We start from the raw sequence: 17,013 nt of genomic DNA, 5'->3' as shown, positions 1-17,013 counted from the left end.
TGAGGAAAAGAGGCAGATGGTCCTGCAGGGCTGGTTTAGCAGCGTAATTGTCAGACTGCAGGCCCCGGGGATGGGAGTCCCCAGCAATGGTCATGGCCACAGAGTGAGACTCTGTCTCAAAGCATGAATCCTATGTACTCAATTTTGATATGAGGACAATTAATGACAATTAAGGTTATGGGGGGGGAAGCAGAAAGAGGGAAGGAGGGAGGGGGGTGGGGCCTTGGTGTGTGTCACACTTTATGGGGGCAAGACATGATTGCAAGAGGGACTTTACCTAACAATTGCAATCAGTGTACCTGGCTTATTGTACCCTCAATGAATCTCCAACAATAATAAATAAATAAATAAATAAATAAATAAAATAGAAAAATAATTAATTAATTAATTAAGCAAGTAAGTAATTAAAAAAAAAAGAAACAGATCCAAAGACGCTTGGAGCTCAGAAAGATGATTAAATAACCTGCCCAAGTTCACAGCTACAGAAAGACAGAGTCGGGACTGGAGCTCAAAGTTAGACTCACAGTCCCTCTGTAAGTAAAATCTCACATGGTTCTAAACAAAAGTGCATCAAGGCAGCGAAGGCAGGGACAACCTTACCGAGCCTCTCGCAGGCACCTTCAGCAGCTCTGCTCTTGTGTCTGTAGTGTCAGCCCCTACGGGGGCCTCACGACAGCCTGAGGAAAGATGGGGATGCAGCAGGGGGTAGGGGGGATGTGTGGGCCGTTCATTTCTCTAATAGTCCTGTGACACCAATATTTAATATTCTCACCGAGGATATTTCCCATTGTGTCAGTAGAGCCCAGGAAATTGCTCATTGCCAAGAAGGGCCGTATTTATGCTTCTATTAGGGAGAGAGCAGAATGATGTTCTGTTCTGAGATGTCTAGTGCCCTCTGCCAGCCGCAGACAGCTCCGGGTGCTTGTTATTCACCCCCTACCCATCTTTCTCCCCACCTGGTGCAGAACAGCTGGCCTGTGCCATCTTTGTCCAGACCAGAAAGAGGAGGATGGAGCCAGCAACTGGAGCCAGACACTCTGAGCTGTGATGCCTGCATCTTTGGACAAGCCCCTTTCCTTCTCTGAGCCCACTTTCCTCATTTGGAAAATACGAATAACAATGAGAGGCTTTCAGGATGGAACAGGATGGCCGATAAGACAGCGAGTAGGGAATGCGCCCTGTGGGGGCGGCACACACCATGGAGTTGGGCTCATCCTGTCGTAGGCTCCTAAGTAGGAATGCACAGGAAAGACACAGGCGTGGGGCCAGCTCTGCCTGAGGCCACTTCTGACTCTGCCACTTACCAGACTCGTGGCTTCCTAAGACTTTCCACTGGCCCCAGGGGTGCTATGCCATGGCCTGTTATCGCCTGTAGAGAGCTCTCCACTCCCTGCCGCAAGACACGGGCCTTGGTCAGCATGCAGGGCTCCAGCATTGGGTCGGCTGGACGCTGGACCTGCTCTCACCTGGGGCCAGTGGGGGCCAGGATTCCAGCAGCAGCCTTGTCTGAAGTCCCTGTCTCAGCCGGCACTGCCCAGGGGCTGCAGCCCTGCCTTGGTCCTAACAGCCTAATAGTATTCATTGATGGAAGTGACTACAGGGTGTAAGTCACTCTGGCCACAAAGTGCATAAAACACAGCACCCGCCTTCAGAAGGTCAGTATTTAAAGGAGGGAAATAAAAGGAAGGGAACTCCCCAAACAACCGTTTACTGACTGTCTTCTAGTTAGGGATTCTTCTAGTACTTGACTTAAAACCAGTTCTGGTCACCAGCTTTTATAACATAAAATGTCTTCAGCAAGACTGATCTCAGGGAACAATTTAAAGATAATGAAAATTTCATGTTTGCCTAGCAGGATTTTGTTCATAAGAAATGCCAGGAGAACAAGGAGCCCACCTGTGTAGAATATGCACGCCGTAGATGCGTGAGGGCCCCAGACGTCTTCCAAGCACCCTGCCATGGCCCGTGTGCTGAGCCACATGCCTGTCACATCCCGTGTGACAACTCTCCACAGTTGCTTGCAAGCTGCAAATGTCAGGTCATTTTCAAGGTCAAGGGCCGTATTTATTGTAGTATCCCCTCTCCTAGTTTGTGTGCAAACTTACTACCATTTTTATCAGGTTCCTACCACTTTTGTGAAAAATTGTCAGTCCTACAGCCTGTGAGTGTTGTGCCTCCCACCCCAGTTTTTGTTTTTTTTCACTATAAGCCCTGTGGTTTCTACTGTGTGATTATACGTAGCAGAAGAATTTTTAGGAACTCATATGTCCCATTACAGCAAACTTGATTGTACATATCCCATTTGATTTAACTTAATTAAGGCAGGTGGGTATTGTGTCAGGATTTATTATGTGGTGTTATGTTTTCCAGTTTACAAACACAGGAACCGAGGCTCAGCTGTACCCAGGTCGCCGACCCCTCAGGGTGGAGTGGAATAAAAATCTCGGTCAGGATGATTCCAAGTGCAGCTATTAGCTGTGGTGCTTTGTGAATGGAAGAAATATACTTCCCTGATACTCAGGAGAGTCGCAGAGTTAGGACCAAATTTTCACGGAGCATTTGGAGATTTCCAACCAACATTTTCAGGGCTCAGGTGCTATCCGGGGGGATTTAATGTGTGATGCAGCCCACTGCTTCTCTTTAACAGTTGGCATCAGGTTGTTAAGTGTGAACAGTTAGATTTCCTTCAGTACTAAGTTTGGCAGGTGAGATCCCTGACATTTCTCTTTGGCATCTCTTTTTTTTATTATAAAAGTACAACCTCATTCTTTCAGATGCCTGTTTTGGCTTGTGATTATCTTTCGATTTATTTTAAGAGCAATTTTTGTGACAAGTCAAACATTTGTGTTATTTTTGAATATGAGTTCCGTCACAGTCAGCTCAAAATATCAACAAAGCGTTTGGGAGGACGTGGCCAGTGAGTGCAAGGCACACTGATGGTTTGATAAGTTCCTTTCTGGTGATTTTAACCTGACCAAGGTGGATCATGACAAGTTGGAAGCTGTAGTGGAAACAAATCCATCTCAACCTACAGCAAGGTTTGACATGACTGTCCCAACAGTACTGGACCATTTGAAACCAACCAGCAAGGTCAACAAGCTGGATAGGTGGGTTCCAAATGAATTAAACAAGCATCAGAAGAAACACGGTCTCAAAGTTTGCCTTTCTTTGCTGTCACAATATAAAAGTGAACCATTTCTACACATAACATTTCTATTATTATATGGAATGAAAAACGGAGTCTTTTTGGCAGTCACAAATGTTCAGCATAATGGTTGTAAAAAGATGAAGTGCTAAAACACAGCTCAAAACTGAATATTCATCAAAAAATCTAATGGTGTGTGTTTGGTGGTCCAGCACTGGTGTTACCCACTACAGTTACGTGAAACTTGGTTTTCGATGACAGCAGATGTCCACTGTGCCCAGCTGGATGAGATGGGGAGAATGTGTGTGATTAAGCAGCCAAGATTGGTCAACAGAGATGGGCCGATCCTCTTGCAAGACAAAGTTACCACATAAACAACGCTGCTCAGCCTACAGAGGATGGACTTGGAAATTCTCTGTCATCCACTGTGTTCACCATGCCTGGAACCAGCTGACGGCCACTTCTTCCAGGCGCTGGACCACTTTGTGCCATGAAAAATATTCAACTCTCAACAAACTGTGGGAAACACCTCTTGCAATTTCATTGCCACTCGCTCTCTGGGGTTCTTTGATGCTGGAACACAGGGGCAACCGTTAAGATGGCAAAGCTGTGCCTATATTTAGGTGTGTACTTTGATTAATCATACTGCATTTGGTTTGAGGAGTCCAAATTTCTGATTTGAAATCAGACATTTCCGCAGTAACGATCTAAGATGTCCTAGGGAATGCAACCCAGGCCTCTCAGCAGGAGACATGCAAATGCTCCCTAACTCCAGCCCCCAAGGGCTCACACTTTGATTCAGACAGCATGCGGTATCTGAATCTGCAACGCAGATAGAGCAGACATCCTCCCTGCTGACCTGATGGAGGAGCCACTCCTGGGATGGGGCGACATGGATGCCTAGGAAGGAAGCATTCCAAACCCAGGGTGTGGTGGGTAAGGTCAAAAGCTGCTGGAAACAACTGTGGGGTCAGTGTCAAAACGCAAGGGTGGCGCAGGGAGCTGAGGGCGGCCCCGCCCTGCATGGACTGAGCCGTGTGAGTTGGATGGAGCCCTTACTGCAATCATGAGCCCCGGTCTTCCTATATCATCCCTCCTGCCTACTCCAGTATCAGAAACCAAGACATGTCCCGATAATCATCTTTTACACACCCAGCCTGTTTGATGAGTTGTCAGGAACCTACAGCAAATGAGAAACAAAACAACAAAGACCAGGGTAATCGCTTCTCCTAAAATTGTTTCTGGATTCTGTTTTTAGGATGCAGGGTGACCTGCTTTTATGCCCCTATTTAGCAAGCCCACAGTTTGGCGTGTGACAGCGGGCAGGCCAGCAGACTTTCAGTGTGCTTCCTGAGGGCCTTGCTCTGTATTCCTTGCCAGTTAAATCCACCCACAAGCATCTGTGAGTTTTCTCCAGGGCAAATGCAGCTGGGGTAGCTGGCGGTGGAAGGCAGAAGACAGAGCAGCAGTCCCTGAACCCTGGTGTTTGTGGAGTGGAGAAGGAGCCTGGACTGGGGCAGGTAAGGGCAGACAGGGCAAGATCCTAAACCTTTTCATGGGGGTTACTCTGGGCCACCACAGCAAAGGACCACGCCGAGTGGCTTCAGCAACAAAAATGCTCTGGTGGTTCTGGAGAACAGAATTCTGAGACCGAGATGTGGGCAGTGTTGTCCCTACTTGGGCTTCCCAAGAAGGACGTCCTCCCTCCCAGCCTGGAGACCTCCCCACATCTCTCCTGGTTGTCCGTCCTCCAGCTGCGTTTGTGTCCAGATGTCCTCTTCTGATGAAGACGCCAGTTATCCTGCATCAGGGCCCACCCCTCACTTTAACCCGATGACCCCTGTAAAAATTCTACCCCTCAATAAGCTCATATTTTAAGGTATTTAGGCTATTAGGCCTTCAAAGTGTGAATTTGGGGGGGAGGTAAATAATTTAACTCCTAACAGTGGTTACTTCAGCTTTAAACACTGTCTGTTCTTTTTTCAAGCTACTCAAAGTGGCCAATACACATCCTCAGAAAGAGGGTTTCGGTGTCCTCACCTCTGAGGAAGTGAGGGTGTGTGTGTGGGGGGACCCCGAGGTCTGAGTATCTGGGATCCACCATCTCCTGTTGTTTCCTTGATAAGTGCACTGCTTTTCTTCAAGAAAATGAACTCAATTGATTCTATCTACTATGCCAGAAAAGGGCCTCTAGTTTTCCCTTCACTTAGAGAGATACTAGTGTGATGAAACCATTTTCAAATTTGAGGGCTGTATATAGCAGTGTTCTTGCCCTTGCTATGAAGATAGAAAAACTGCTGAGGACACGTCAAGGTGACAGGTGTGGGCAGCAAGTCTGTGAATCTAGCAGACACTCGGAGGAGGAATTTGTTTTTGCAGTTTGGCTAACGTCCAATAGTCATGGCTGTTACCCGGGTCAGTGTTGCTTCTGGGCAGGCTGTACATGAAGGAAACACACACTTCTGAATCAGCCCCCGGAGCAAGTCTCTGCTCTGAGACCTGCTTGTGGTAGACAGCCCTATTCACACCAATAACATCTCTCTAAGCCTCAGTTTTCTCATCTGTGAAATGGGTTAATAATTCCTACTACCACTAGGATTGTTACAAAAATTAAATATATTCAGTGACTTTTAGAAAACGTGAAAAACCAAATAAATAAATAAATAAATAATAATAATAAAGAAACCCGCAAATACAAGACAGAACGTGTGTCCTATTGCTTAATTTATATAGGGATCTTTACAGGAGACTTGAACACCCATTAGGGCAGTTAAAAAGCAGGAGAAAAAACATGTATAAAAGTGTCACCTTCCTTCCCTCTGCATTCAACATTCTTATATTAATAGTTTTAAGTGAGAAAAAAATCAGTACAATAAACCATTCATATGAATTCATTTTCAAAGTAGGGAAAGATGATTAATTGGTTAATGGATGAGTGTGTTCACCGGTTAATGAATTTTATAAGTTGGTTAAATGCTGTACCTGTTCAGTGAGGTTTTATGTCATGAATATTCAGTTAGTACAGATTTTCATTTAGTGAATTGCACTTTATGAATATGTATTTAGAAGAGTCTCACTTTTCCACATTTAAATGGATTTAGTGCCCTTAGATGAATTTTGATGCTCTGTGGAAAGCAAAAGAACAGAAGCAGTGATGCCTGTGTTAGCCTTTGTCTCAAAAATAATAATAATGAAATAATAAATAAGTAAATAAACAAAAATTAAAAAACCCCACACTCTCTCCCCTGTCAAAAGAAAACAGAAGGGACCAGCTTCTCAGAGCAATGGCCAAAAGCAAAAATACGAACACAGAACAGGGCGAGTGAGTGAATTAGCAAGTGGGTTGTTACAGAAGTGAAGGAATTAACATCAGCTGGCGGAGACAAAGCGTGGACCCTTAAAAGAGCAGACCCAGGACACTGTTGTTTCAGGAGCTCTAACTACGTGTCCTCGGTTCCAGCTGTGTTGTGGTAAGTGCCAGGGACGGCACTCAACATTGAGAATGAATTTATTTGCCCATGTAACCCTGACGACCCCTCTGCAGATGATAGAGCCCCCATTTTACAGATGGAGAAAAATAGGTTGCGGGTGAAATAAGTTTCCTCAGTCACAAAGAGGTTGTGAGACTGAGTGTGACCCCACGAAGTCTGAGCCCAGATGTCAGTTAAAATGCTTTGTATGAGAAGGTGAAATAAGTTTCCTCAGTCACAAAGAGGTTGTGAGACCGAGCGTGACCCCACGAAGTCTGAGCCCAGACATCAGTTAAAATGCTTTGTACGAGAACAGGAGCTGCCCTGGCTTGTCCAGGAGCAGGAGCCCTCTGGATAAAGAGAAGAAAGTTATCATAATGATAGCCTACATTTATTGAGGGCTTATTACGTAACAGGGACTTTACATGATGGTTAGTCTTCAAATTAAGCCATTGAAATAGTAGGGAAAGGTAACTGGTGAGGGAGAGGTAACTGAGATGCAGGTTATCTTGGTCCATTCCAGCTGCTATAACAAAATATAATCCTGAGTGGCTCAAACGACGGAATTGTTTTCCTCACAGTTATTGAGGACAGGGAGTCCAAGGTCAAGGTGCCCCAGATTTGGAGTCTGCTGAGGATCTGCTTTCTGGTTCGTAGACAGGTGTCTCACACTGTGTCCTCATATGGCAGAAGGGGTGGAAGCCTCTATGGGCCTCTTCAGTAGGGGCACTAATCCCAGTCAGAAGGTCTCCACCTTCATGACCTAATTACCTCCCAAAGTCCCCACCTCCCAATACCACCACATTTAAAACTAAGTTTCAACATATACATTTGCTAGAAACACGGTCTATAGCAGAAGTGAAATTCAAATCGTTAACAAGTGAATAAAGCCAGAATCCTGGGATGGTCACCACCACACTGGACTTCCACTTGAGCAGGAGACTGATAGTTTTCCTGCCTTGGGCAGAAATAGCTCAGATGTGGGGACAAGTATTGTTCTAAAAAATGAAGACCTGGGGTCCATTCAGGAGTGAGGATATGAGGAAGGTTCAGGCAGGAGCTGACACTTGTGGACTTTTCTTGGGACCCTAAGATTAAGATCGGATTTACTCTTTAGTTTATTTTTCAGTGGGAGACAGCTGTGGAGAGGAAGGCTAGAGTGGGATACTGTGGTATCCAGAAAGGCCCTTAGCACAAACAGATGCTTCAGAGAGCCACCGAGTGCTGTCGCAGCACAGTGCCCTCCCCCACTGCCACCCGGCTGTCTTGCTGCGATAGTCACCTGGGCATCCACCCTCAAGAAGCTTAGCATTGTCAAGGAACCGTGGTGCATGTCTTGACATCCGAGTCCATCATTCCTAGGGACACTTGAAGAAGTGGGCTGGAGAACAATAGCAAAATAAGAATTTTCAGGAATAAAAAATTATTCAAAAAAATCACTTTTAAGGAAATGATTCAACGAGGCTTATTGTTCTTAAGAGAACAGCATCACACTCTCAGAACTCACAGCAACAGGAACATTCCCACTGCGTGTATTTCCCCATGCAGGTGATAGCCCAGGGACAGCTCCGGGGGACTTTCCAAGGGTTCTGCAATAGCATATTTCAAAGGAGTCACTCAAAGATCAGACAGGCAAGGACACACAGCCCAGAGGGCTGCCTGTGGCCTCAAATTTGATTTCTCAACAGAGCACGATTTAATGGACATAATTAAAGCTCTTTAGTTTAAACAAAACAAAAACAATAAAACAACCCTAGACCCAAATAACAGTGCAGACTAATGATACTGACCCTGTGTGGGACTGCAACGTTCAACGTGGGATAAAATGGTGAAAATTCTCTACTGGAAGACTTTTAAAAACCCTGGAGAGCCTTGAGGACTTGAGATGTGGGACAGAGAACAGATAGCGTAGGTAGCGACCTGGTTAAAACGTCGGCTGACCTGTGGCCCTCTGTGTAGGCCCTTCTGTGTGTCTTCAGCCACAGATTTATGTTCTGTTCATTTAAACCTTGTGAGAAATCCCAGGAAAGGTAAAATCACCCTTCTTGTTTGGTTTCAGAAATCGAACTCAGAGAAGTTAAGGAAGTTGTCTAAGATGACACAGCTACTAGCAGCAGAACCAACTTTTTACCCCTTCCCTGTAAAGGCCATCTGCTCCAAGGATAGAGCAAACCTCTAGTATCTAATTTTAAAGGTGAAAAAAATAGCAACAACAATAACTTTTTTTTGAGACAGAGTCTCACTCCATCAGCCTGGGTAGAGTACCCTGGTGTCATTGCAATGCACAGCAACCTCAGACTCCAAGGCCCAAGGGATCCTCCTGCTTCAGCATCCAAGTATCTGAGACTATAGGCACCCAATACCCAGTTAACTTTTTTATTTTTAGGAGAGATGGTGTCTCAGTCTTGCTCAGGCTGGTCTTCAACTCCTGAGCTCAATCAGTCCACCTACCTTGAGCTCTCAGAGTGCTGGGATTAATTGTAGGAACCACTGCACCTGGCCAACAATAATTTTTTTTTTAACTTTATGAGATAGATAAAAATGAAGACCAATTAGAAATAGTTTCAAAAAAAGGAAGATGTTTTGTCAAAGATCAAATTGTCGTGAGGGAGAAGGATTTTTTAAACTTGTTTCCCCCGCCCATGGAGAAAATGGGTTCAGGCCAGTCAGGACCAAACGATCAAGTTCATGAGAAATTTTGATAAGAAGACAACCAAGCTAGGAAATTAGAATTTTTAAAGCAGCTAATGGCCCAGACAGAGCTTCTGAATGGAATTTCCCAGGTCTGTCCATTGGAAATCTCACAGCAGACAGGGAAGGAGCAGAAACATTTATCATTGCAAGGGAGAATATTTTGTTCACTTATGCGCAACCCATTCAAGTAAATGAAAAGACACACCCAGCAGGGTGGGCGTCTTACTTGTGATGTCAAATGTGTCTGCTGATGTCCTCGGCTCTCAAACGTGGACTCAGTCCTCCAGGGGACCCCGGAGTTGAGAGTGGGTACAAAGGCTCCCAGCAACAATGTGCCTGAGGCCTCCTGGCCGAGAAAGGAGGAATCCATTTACATCACATCTCTCTGACTTGCCCGTCCAGGGACTGAGGGGCACCTGAGCCCTGTGCCATGATGAGGGAGGGAGGACCAGAGGTGTTCTGCTGGGGTGAAAATACAACAGGCGCTGACTTCAAGCCAGGCAAAATGCATACAAGCAGAAATTCTCTGGTCCAACGAGGATCACGGGTATTCCGGGAGAGTTGCTGTGAGGCAAGGCAGGCTGCTCAGTGACCGTCCAGGCAACGTGGCCTAGGAGGAAGCAGATGGAGACCCTGGTGTCCCACGTCCTGCGTGTGGACATCAGCTCTACCACTTTCAAGGTCAAGGTCAGTGGACTTAGGCAGACACCTGGAATTCCTGATGAGCAGCGGCACCAAGATGGTCTCAGACAGGCCTGACATTCATGGGAGGTGCGCTTCAGTCAGCTTCGGCTGCTGTGCCAGATACCGTCGACCAGGTGGCCTAAACAACAGTAATTTATTTTTTCACACTTCTGGAGGCTGGGAAATCCAAAATCAAGGTGCCAGCCAATTTACTTGCTGGTGAGGGCTCTCTTCCTGGCTTGTAGACACCCACCTTCTCACTGTGTCCTCATATGGCGGCGAGGAGGGGAGAGAGAGAGAGAGAGAATATATTCTTCCTTATAAGGCCACTTTCTATCAGATTAGAGATCAACACTCATTATCTCATTTAACCTTAATTACCTCCTAAAGATCCTATTTCCAAACACAAGTGCCTTAGGGTTAGGCCTTCACCCCAGGAATAAGACTGCAGGTGGGAAGGGCCACAGGAGGGAAGCCTCAGTCTCTAACAGAAAGGCTGACGTCTGTGAAGTGAGAGAGGGAGGGAAGTCTGAGTAGAAGGATCTTTGACTGCAGCACGGTCTGCAGAAAGGTCTGGCCAGGCTCAGGCTGTTCTGGAGCCAAAGTGACCCACCAGAGGAGCCTCTCGCTGGGTGGGAGTGGGGCATCTGGCATGGTCAGGCTCCAGGACAGGAGGACGGCAGGAGTCGTGGTTCCCACAGCAGGGTGACAGGGTCAGTGGCAGCAGGCGCCGCTGTGAGTCCAGTGAGCCTCGGGCAGCAGGACCTCTGGCCAGTGCATTTGCTTGGCTGCTTCTCTGAGTGAACAAGGATGAGATGGCAGCAAAGTGTGGGGTTCAGCGAGCTCTGGGCAGGACTGACAGAGTTGATGTGAAGTGTGTGGCTCTGCGCCTCGCACAGGGTGAGCGCTCTAGTTAGAACGCACGTCTCGTACCCCCTGGTCTTTGGTGGGTGGCAGATGAAGAGAGCTGTCATTAAATATTCATCTCAGGCTGTGCCTGTTGATTACCAACCCCCACAGTTCCATTAAATACACCACTGGCTTTCCTGCTTTGTAAAAGCTCCCAGAGGTAATCGGTGTGGGTGCCAGGAAAGGTTACTGCTCTATAAAAGGGAGAAAGGGCTCGATTTTCCTGACCTGAGGTGTGTGACCATAACGTGCAATTGTAAGTGCCTTCGTTATTTATTTGTCTCGGGTTCGGTTGGAGGAACCTTAGAATTACAGAGTCTCAGAATCAAATGGAAAATTTTAAGCCATCTGGTCCCAGTGCTGTGCACTGCTTAGTTTTCCCAAAGAAATGGTACTTCAGCCTCTTTCCACCAGCAGCTATGATGAGAAGCATACTGTTTTGGGCTGTGTTCAGGCTGCCTTCTGCCTGTCTCTCTCCATGCCTCTCCACCGCCCTCTGCTTTTCTCTGGAAAGCTCATCTCCACCGGCTGCCCCTTGCTTCCAGTTGGATTTGGCCAACACATGTAGTCGCCAGGCGGCAGGATGTGGCAGGTGGGGCGAGGGAAGGCAGGCCCCGATTTCCCGGGGCCTCGTGGTTCCCCGATGGAGGTCATCACTCCTCTCAAGCTCCTGGGTGTGGCTTAACTGTGTCTCCTCTTTTTTTTTGTTTTGTATTATTACCCTGGTTTTCACATTCCATTCTGTGGCCCCTCCAGCTCCTCTGCACCTTCGCAGTTTAAGTTTGCCGTCGCTTTCTTATTGGCATCCTCGCTGCCACAGACTGTTTTAAACTTATTAAAAAGTCTTCCACAGAGAGGTGATGAGCCCCCTTGCGGTCACACCCACCCATTCCCATCTTTTCAGGTAACCGTTCAAGTCCACAAGGCAGAACTCAATGGAAATTAAAAGCCCGAAAGTACAGACGGTGCCGCTTTCAACACGGAGGCTTTTGTGACTAAGGTTTTAAGAGGCATTTTGTGAAAAATCAAATTCAAAAGTTAAATATTTCTAACCATCCAGCTGAGCTGAACAATCTTTGTGTTCCTTCCATTCACAGACTTTTCTAAGTCTTTTAATACTCAGATTCTCAGTCTCCAGCACCTCTTAGGAAACACCATCGTCGCACGGTCCTCTGTCCGGCAGGTGCTCTCCGGAACTGTGTTGAATAAAGTATTGATACTTTCCATCTGCCCTCAGGTTCCTCCAGGGACTCTCTACACAGCTATAATGCCATCATATTCTCATTTTGAGTGACTGGAAAAAGAAACTGGGGAAATAAAAGAGAAGGCAGGGAGAAAAAGAAGGGAATAAACTCGCAGCCTCACCACACCAGCCACCCGCTTAACTGCGTTTGGAACAACGTATTCTCTTAGTGCACAGAAGAATAATTCTACGTGTTGTAATTATATCTCCTTTTTGTTCTGCATTTTCCAACAGCATTAGAAACATGTGCAGATATTTTTATGAAGCTTTCTGAAAAAGAAACTTTATGTAGTCGTAAAGATCATGGGATAGACCATTGTATTTCCACACCGAGCTTATCGTTGGATCAATGAGTTGTTACTCTTTAACCTGTTCATAAGCTTTGACTATTCTGAATGTTACAATGTGTATCTTTTGAAGCAAGACTTTCTGTTGTTGCCCTTTGTCTTCAATTTCTTCCTTTAGGTCAGTGGTTCTCAACCTTTCTTGTGCTGCGGCCCTTTAATACAGTTCCTGTGGGTCACGACCCACAGGTTGAGAACCGCTGCGTTAGGCATTATTCTCAGAATTAACCCTATGTATCAAAACAGACAATTACCAATCTCTAGTACCACGAAATGTACAAAAAATTTCTGTATAACCGTACCTTAGGCCAGCAAAATATTGTCATCAATGCAAATCCTGCAAGGTGTGTCCCTGGAAAAGATTATCAAGGCTGTGGAAGGGAGCATGGCAGACAGAACGTGGTGACAGTCTGGAAGGGCCACGCCATGGACGATGTCCTCATGGTTGTAGAAAAAGAGTCGTGAAAATCATCAAACCTGAAATCATAAATTTCCACAGAAGAAAACTGTGTGGAGGTGGCATGCATGACTTGACAGGATTTATGGCACATCCAGTCAAGGAAATGATGAACGAGATTACAGACATTGCTACAGGGGAGGTGCTGGTAAAGGGTTTCCTAACACAGATCTTGCAGAAACTCAAGGGCTATCAGACATCACGGCAGAGAGACTGGCAGGCTGTGGGCTGGGCTGCTCACACATATGTTTCCAGCATTTGGGGAGGCCTGGGTGGGAGGGTCACTGAGGCCAGGAGTTCAGTAGCAGCCTGAGCTATATAGCGAGACCATGATCTCTAAAAAAAATTTTAAAAATTAGCTGAGCACAATGAAATGTGTCTGTAGTCCCAGCTACTCAGGAGGCTGAGGCAGGAGGATTGCTTAAGCCCAGGTGTTGGAGGCTGCAGTGAGCTATGATGACACCACTGTACTCTAGCTTGAGTAACAGAGCAAGATTTTGCCTCTAAAAAAAGTGCCTATAAAAATGGACCTATATATTTTGAAAGGCATATTCATCTGGAGACAATGTGAGATGCAGAAAGGGGAGAGACATTTTTCTCTTGAAAATCACGGATAAAAGCCACTTTATTGGATCCCTGACCTCATCTTCCTTTCTCTAATATCCATGACTGTTGTCACTGTTCAACATATGCTTGGTATTTAGGGAAGGGTCTGAGGGGCTGTGTGAGGCCGAGTAAGCCACACACCCTCTCTGAGCTTTATCTAATGAATCAAGGTGCCGGATGAGATGCGCCACACTCCAGGAACACAGTGCTCACTGGACCCCCATTATCTGCCCATGGACCATTATCTGGACCATGAGAGGGAGAGCAGGAGGTGATGACTGGGACGAGAGGTGTGAACCTGCCGTCTGAATTCCAATGCCTGTGAGAGTCAGCCATGAGACGTGGGCACCAGAACAACACTCACCCCACTGCTCTGCCTGGCTTTGCCCTGTGTCCAGATGAAGAGCCAGGTGGATGCGGAGCATGGCCAAGTGGAGAGAGAGCCTAAGTGCAGGATCAAAGGACAACAGGAACTGGGACCCGACGCCTTACAGGGTGTCAGCTTCCCCCAGCCGAGAGCTTCACACTCCTCCCTGCTGGCAACCTTCTTCCTGCCCCTCACATCTCTGCCCTTTCTCTTTTCCCAGACCTCAGCTCCTCCTGCTCCCTCACCCTGACACCATCCCTGGCATGGAAGGCCCTGTGTGGAGACGCCATCGTCCATCACCACCCATCTTCCCAGGCTGCTCTGCCCACGCGGCCCTCACCCCGAGGTGCGTGTGCACGCGGCTGTGCAGTGGGTACTACCCCGAGGCGCGTGTGCACGCGGCTGTGCAGTGGGTACTACCCCGAGGCGCGTGTGCACGCGGCTGTGCAATGGGTACTAATTTCATCTTCTGTCTCCCTCAACTGCAATTGAAGCAGCGGGAGAGAAGGCATGGCTTCCTCTGCGCCCTGTGTGCAGATGCCTGATCTGTGTCAATAGCTATATAAATATTTGTCAAGTGAGTGGATGGGTGCGTAAGTCCCAGGAGAAATCCCTGCAGAAACGGGGTGCAAGACCGAGCATTCTGTGCCAAGTAGAGGCTCACGAGGGCTCCTGGCACTGCCTGATGTATAGGGGGTGGTTCTGGGCATGGCTGGGGGTGGGGGAGGGGGAAGCTACTTTATCCCCACCATTGGTTCTCATTGCCCCCGCATGGCAAGACTAAAAGAAAGGCTTTCCATTGCTTCATCACTGCTTTTATACTCGGACCCCTCATTGTCTACACTCAAACTCTCCCCCTGCCCTTGGCACACTACTGGGTTTATAGGTGAACCCTCTGCTCAAGATGGACCAAGAAAATATTAAATCAAGGAAGGTAGAGGAACCTCAGTTATAATGTTAGCTCTCTATTGAATATTGAAATATAGATAGTATTAGCTCTCTACCAAATATTTAAATATAGATGATATTAGCTCTCTACCAAATATTTAAATATTGTTTCAACAAACATTTGTTGAGTACCTATTACAAGCCAGTGGTGTGTGACGTGTGAGGGACACAGGTGACAAGCAGCTCCTGGGATCTGCACCTGCTCGAAGATCAGACCCAGGAGGGCGCTGAAGGGTCAGGTGTTCCCCAGAGGTGGGACTCAAGTGCTTGCGGATCCCATTGAAATGCCGAGGGCATCTACCGGCCACCTTTGGGCACCTGGGACGTGAAATCCAAGATGTAATGTGCCATGTGGGCTCCAGAGCCACACAAGCCACTCTGGGTGACAAGGGGAGGAAAATGTGAGCAACGCTTAGAGACATGGAAAGATATGGCCTGTGTGGGGACACAGGGTAGTGTGTCCAGCACTCTTCTGGAAGAGCAGGGAAAGAGGACAGGAAGGTCAAGGTGGGCTGGGCACGCAGCCAGCTTTGGCTGCCACATTGGAAATAAACCCCAAGAAACAACAAAGGACAAGGACCTTCCATCAGTACGAGGCCACTGGGGTGTGTGAAGGCAGAAGGGCAGGGCGAGCCCCGTGTGCTCTGGGCACCCCCCGGGTGTGGGGCTCAGAGGCAGCGTGGCTGCCCGCACTCTGGGCTGCCCCGGTTAAGAAGGGGGCTCCTCCGCCTCGCACCTGTTTTCCACATCGATGTTTCTACCCTTTTATTTACTGCCAGTTTTCTGAACCTCAGAAACCCATTCATGTTTATTAATGACTACCTGTAGCACATCTCAAGTGTGACATTTAGAGACTCGAAGCTGTTTGAAATATGAGATTGCCAAGGAAACAAAAATCCCTCTGCATTTGAAACTCTTTCACTCCTGCCTCACCCGTAGCTGGGGAAGAAGGGCTCATGGGTTCTCAAACCCCAAAGCTTGCTTCATGGGAAGAGGAGGTAACGGTGATGTATTTCAGATACTAGTTGTCGTTGTTGTTTTAAACAATGGATGTGTCAAGGTCTTTGGTAGGAAAAGCTCATTTTCCCCAGTGCAGTGACACAGCATGGTCTGAGTAGACGCGTTGGTGAATGATGGGCGTGTGAGCTCAGGACGGACAGAGCAGGCTCCGTGTGCTGTGAGGAAGGACGTCGGAGTTCGTGTGGGGCGGCCCTGGGCTCAGCCCCAGCCACACTTTCCTGCTCGAGGTTTGAGGAGACAGAATACACCAAACGATGAATTCTCTGCCAAGGTCAAACTTACATTTAATTCAAAGTGGTGGTGACACTGTGGCCCGCAGGCTTGACTGCAGGGTCTCCGTTCTTCTCACCAGCACCTTCCAGCTCTTTCTTCCATCCCCCAAAGGAACACCACCCATCCCTTGACCACTGGGTGGGGATGTGAGAGGATGGCCTCTCGGGGCGGAGGAGATCTCTCCAGCCCCGGCAGAGGATTCACCATCTCGTGCACAAGCCTCTCGTGTGTGTGCTGAGCGAGCCGCGTTTGCTCGAGCCCCTGGCCCTGGAGGCTGTTCTGGGAGACATCAGTGCACAGGGGAGGGAGGGAGGCCCTTCCCTGGGAGGAGGCTCTAGGCCCTGGTTGCCCAGGAATCCTGCAGGAGAGACGACTGGGAGATTCCTCCAAGGTGGTAACCAACTTCAAGTGTGCGACCCGCGGCCAAGGATGAAATACTGATGTAGTTATTGTATAACTACGGGAAACAAGAGTGTATCTGCCAAACAAATGTCCCACCTGCCACTGTTCCTCCTCCTCTCCCTTCTCCTCGTTCCTCTCCTCTTTTTATAAGAGGAGATAGTAGTTTTATAAACCACTAAAGTGATTTATGTTTTCAAGTATCTAAACCCTGGATGCTTTAAATCCTCACATTTTGGGTGGAGCAGGTGGCGATGCTGGGAGGGCAGAGGACTGCTGTGTGACGGAGGTCTTCCTGGTCCTGCACTTGTCACTGACCTGTAATTCTGCGCCCTTCTGCCCAGATGGAACGTGGAACTGTGGCCAAATCCACGGGGATTAGAATCTAACTGTGCCCCCCCAGCTGTTGTGTCTTTGAGGATATTCTTGGCTGTCTCTGAGTCTTACTTTCCAC

This window comes from Nycticebus coucang, chromosome 23 (assembly GCF_027406575.1).
Source record: "Nycticebus coucang isolate mNycCou1 chromosome 23, mNycCou1.pri, whole genome shotgun sequence".
Classification (NCBI taxonomy): Eukaryota; Metazoa; Chordata; class Mammalia; order Primates; family Lorisidae; genus Nycticebus; species Nycticebus coucang.
This window is presented reverse-complemented; position numbering follows the sequence as displayed.